This window comes from Camelus ferus, chromosome 16, assembly GCF_009834535.1.
Source record: "Camelus ferus isolate YT-003-E chromosome 16, BCGSAC_Cfer_1.0, whole genome shotgun sequence".
NCBI lineage: Eukaryota > Metazoa > Chordata > Mammalia > Artiodactyla > Camelidae > Camelus > Camelus ferus.
In genome coordinates this window covers 14,365,293-14,370,445 of record NC_045711.1, presented here as the reverse complement: position 1 = coordinate 14,370,445, position 5,153 = coordinate 14,365,293, and positions in this window count along the sequence as shown.

Here is a 5,153-nt window from a genome sequence, read left to right as displayed (position 1 = left end):
CCATCCCCAGTACCTCCATTAAAAAAGAAATGAATTTAAAAAAAAAAAAGAAAGATCTGGAAGGAAAGGAAAAGAAAAAGAGGAGAAGTAAGGAGGCAAAGTAGGCATTTATCAAGTTTAAAAAAAATCTACATATTTGATTTCACTTAATCCTCTAAAGAATACTATGATTATCTGTATTTATGGAGAAGGAAACTGAAGCACAGAGAAATTAAACATGCACCCCCGGTCACAGACCTGGTAGGACTGGAACACAAGCCTGGAGGGGTGGGAAGTCCATACTCTTTTCACTGAAGCATAGATTTGGAAGATCTTTCTATGTCCATCAGAGGAAGAAAAATTTACAAGGTTCTCATTTAGCACCAAAGTTTTCTAAGCCAAAATGAGCATTTTTAAAGAATGTCAGTATTTTGTTTCTATTTCATCAAGTTACATCTGGAAGGTGGAACGATGGCCACTCTGATATGTCCATGCCCTGCTCCCTGGAACCTGTGAGTCTTTAGGTTCCGTGGAAAAGAGGAATCAAGGTTGCAGAAGGAATTAAGGTTGCTAGTCGGTTGGCCTTGGGATGGGGAGAGTAGCCTGACTTATCCAGGTGGGCCCAATGTAATCACAAGAGACCTTAAAAGTGGCAGAGGGAGCAGACGAGAGAGTCGGGGGCAGAGAGGTGAGAACAGAAGCCTTGCTGCCTTTGAAAAGGGGGAAAGAAGCCGGGAGACAAGGAATGTGGGCAGCGGCCTCTGGAAGTTAGACAAGGAGGTGGATTCTTTCCTGGGGCCACCAGGAGGAACGCAGCCCAGCCCATCCCTTGATTCTAGCTCAGCGACGCCAATGTCGACTTGAATTTCTAACCTTTAGAACCACAGGTAACAAAATCATACTGTTTTATGCCCCCACTTGCGGTGATTTGCTTCAGCAGCAATAGACAACTAACACAGCACGAGGAAACCAAATCATCATGCAAGAGGGTGCCGGCCCTCGTGGTGCAGGCCGGGAATCTTAGAAGCCGCCCTGGGCTCGAATCCCCGCCTGACCGCGGCTGCCCGGGACAGCCTGATACCTCCCTCTCACTCATAGCAGGATGTTCTTGCCAAGGAAAACTGAAATAGTCAAGTCTGTTGGCTAAAATTCCATCTTAGTTAGGGATGGTTTGGTTGCATGGAACATATCCCTACTCACTGAAGCTTAAGTTAAAAAGGAATGTTATTTAGAAGCAGAGTGAGACTTACAGAACCAGAAAAATCAGTGGGTCTCACTCTCCCCTCCCTCATTCCCCCCCCCCCCCACCCAGCCTTTCTATGCATATCTTATTTATTCTTCTTCTCTTCTCGCGGACACATTTGCTTACTTCCCTGTTGGTACCAGGCTTCGGCGTGGCCATTCCAAGTCAGTGGTCTCTGTCCCAGGGAACCTTCCAACTTTCCAGCTTGGTCCCCCCCACAGCCAACTGATTCAGTCTCCCCCAGCCCTTGCCCGAATGCTCAGAACACAGAGAAAGTGATAAGCCCAGCTCTAATCTGATATTGGACTGTATTCAGTCCAGTTGGTATTCAATTGGAAGATCAATCTGGTATTTACTCCTGACTCAGCCGTGGTCAGCAGGGACGGGCTGGGAGCAAAGGCACTTGCTACAAAGGCCTGTCACCTAAGAAGGCATCGGGGAGTAGGGAGGAAATGATTGGCATCTTCCGTATGTGTGTCTGCTAATTCTGGGGACAGCCTTATCTCTGGAAACAGAAATGCATCATTTCTGCAGCCTGAGCTGCCCTCCTCCCTGCCCAGGCCAAGCTGGGCCCCCATTTGAAATCGTGACAACTTTTCCTGTCCCTCTGTTCTCTGATTGACATACTGTCTTTTAATATATTAATCTATTCGACAGAGTTACATTCAAATGTTGCTGGTCTGGGAACAATTCTGTATCTTTCCAGTGACTTTGCATATTTCATAATTTAACTCTCAAAGGAAAAGAATGATTGCCCGGTTCTTGAAAGAAGGGGGACCTCACGGTGGGCCCTAAGTTCTGATGATTATAATCATTAATAATAATGATATGAATAATAACAAATACGTTTGAGGTTTCAGAGTTCAGAAAATGCAGCCCTTACAATAATACAGTACAGTAGAGAAGACACGCGGTAAGACAGATTGTGAAAATGAGGCTCAGAGTGCTGAGACGTTCCAGCAGGGCCCCAGAGCTTTGTGGGATGATTTGAGCTCAAGAAAATAAGAATGAAGTAGCACCAGTTGCTCTACATTTGCTATTTCTCATCCTCACACGGGCCCTTCCAGGTAAGACTTTACTAAAAGTCCCACAATTATGGGAGCCTCTGACTTGAAAGCCCAGCGTGGTAGTCAAGGACCCCATCTGTGTCCATACATGACAGCCGAGCATACAACTTGGAATAAACCATACACGATTCCTGCCCTCAGGAAGCTGCGGTGTGGTAGGAGAGAGAAACGTAGGGAGTTTAAGTACAGGGCGCCAAGGGGGTGATCCTAGGAGCAGAAGCCCGGCCTGGGCCGCCAAGACAGCTGGCCTCCCCAGGAACTGGCGTTCACGTTGAGACCTGGAGGGAGGGCACAGCACGTGTAGGCGGAGAGAGGGTTAAGGGGCATCCCAGCCAGGGGCAGGGCCCAAAGACAGGATGGCATGTCCGGGAACTGGAAGTTTCCCAGGGTGACTGGAACACAGAAAGCAAAGGCGTGAGAAGCCAAAAGTAGGCTAGAAAATTAGTCAGGGCCTTCGGGCTGGCTTAGGAATTTGGGGTTGTATCCTAAAGTCAAGGGGAACCAGGGGGTGGGGGTTAACATGATACAAGACTGGAAGATTTGTGGGACATGAGGTCTAAGGGAGAAGAATGTCAGGTGACCATCAGGTTTATGGTTTGACCAACTGGGTGGACAGTAAAGCCACTAATAAAACATGGAGGGCACTGGAAGAGAAGCAGTTTGGGGAGGGTGCAGTGCGGGGAACAATGAATTCTGTCTGGGACACGTGGAGTCCGAGGTGGCCTGTGAGATGTCCAAGTGGAGGTGGCTAGTGGGCTGTTGGATACCTGGGTCTGGAAGAGAGGGTGGTAATTAAAGCAACGGAAGTGAAAGAAATGGCCTGGGGAAACCATGGGGCGTGAGGAGGGAAACGGGCTCAGGACAGCGGAGGGTTCCCTGAAGGGGATTCCAACGTCTCATGGTCGGGGGAGAGAGAAAGAAGCCCCCGTGAGACTGAGAAGGACCAGCCTGAGAGACGGGAGGGAAGCCAGGAGAGTCACGGCAAGGGGGTGGCTCAGAAAGAACAGAAATACTGTCTTTGACAAGCACCACCAAGGGGCCAGGGGAAATGGCTGACCAGAGTCCATTCAGACAATTTTTTTTATTGTGTTATATTTTTCATTAGTGTGTCTATTTCTCTATGACTGGAAGCTCCTTTGGTAAAGGTGTTTTCAAGCCTTTATTCCCAGCAATTAGCCCAGGAGCCTGGCATAAATTCTCAGCGACTGTTCGTTGAGTGAATCAATCAATATGTCAGGGGCATTCAAAAATACTAAAAACTGCATCTGGATGAGAGAGACAACGAATCATGAGTCTTTAGTGATTTACAATAAATGGACAGGGAAGCAGACAGGACCTTTGGAAAGAAGAGCCATCTCACCGTTGTCCTTCCTGTGAGTGACTCAAGGATGGCTGACAGGGACTGCCCCACTTTAATTGCCATCACTTCTGTGACCACCATCTAAAGAGCAACTTGGTTGCTTGAAAACAATTTTATTTATGTGCTCTTAGTATTCAAATTGTATTTGCATAATTAAATCAAATTATCTCCAAAGTCAAGGTCATCTTCAGTCTAATCCTTGCCTGAATTATCCGAAGACTCAGCCATTAATGGGATTTTTTCCTGTTTATGAAACCCAAGTGCCACTGTGTGTATCAGTAGACACAGCCGGGGATCAATGCTGGATCCCAGCTGGCTAACCACTAAGATAGAGGTGGAAAACTCTAAATATCATTTTGCTTTTTGTTTGTTGGAAATGTAAACAGACAGCAATTCATAGCAAACGGGATGGGGATGGTCTTCTCTAAGTGCATGGTACCATCAGGGTTAGTACTTATACTGTGTAGCCATGGGCAAGTCAGAGGTACGGATGACTCAAAATGAAGGCCCTGGCAGTGATCCTATGACAGAGGCCCCTGCTGGACCAGACGTCAAGCCTTGGTTGATGAATGATGGGGGGTCCCGGTGAGGGAAACTGCAGCCAGAGCAACAGAGCAGCACTGGGCAAAGGGTGTGGGGGCGGCGGCGCAGGTGTGTTTTGCCAGTCGGTATGGGAGTATTTCAACATCTCAATAGCTGCAGTGGGTGTACCTCCTTGTACTTGCCGGCTACGAGCTGTAGGCAGCAGCCGAGGGTAAACCAGCTCGGGGTTTCACAGTCCTACCTATTTCACCGAAAAAGAAACTGAGGTTTAATGAGACAAAGTTTGGATCAAAGCCCATAAGCCAGCGTCAGGAGAACGGGCACTAAGAACTCAAATCTCTTAATGCAAATTAAAACCACAGTGAGGTATCACCTCACACCAGTCAGAATGGCCATCATTAAAAAGTCCACAGATGATAAATGCTGGAGAGGGTGTGGAGAAAAGGGAACCCTCCTACACTGCTGGTAGAAATGTAATTTGGTGCAACCATTATGGAAAACAGTATGAAGATTCCTCAAAATACTAAAAATAGGCTTACCACATAATCCAGCAATCCCACTCCTGGGCATATCCAGAGGAAACTCTAATTCAAAAAAAAAAAATATGCACCCCAATGTTCATAGCAGCACTATTTACAATAGCCAAGACATGGAAACAACCTAAATATCCATTGACAGATGGCTGGATAAAGAAGTTGTGGTAAATTTATACAATGGAATACTACTTAGCCATAAAAAAGAATAAAATAATGCCATTTGCAGCAACATGGATGACCCTGGAGATCGTCATTCTAAGTGAAGTAAGCCAGAAAGAGAAAGAAAAATACCATATGATATCACTTATATGTGGAATCTAAAAAAAAGAGAAACTTATTTACAAAACAGAAACAGACTCACAGACACAGAAAACAATCTTATGGTTACCAGAGGGGAAGGGGGCGGGAAGGGATAAATTGGGAAT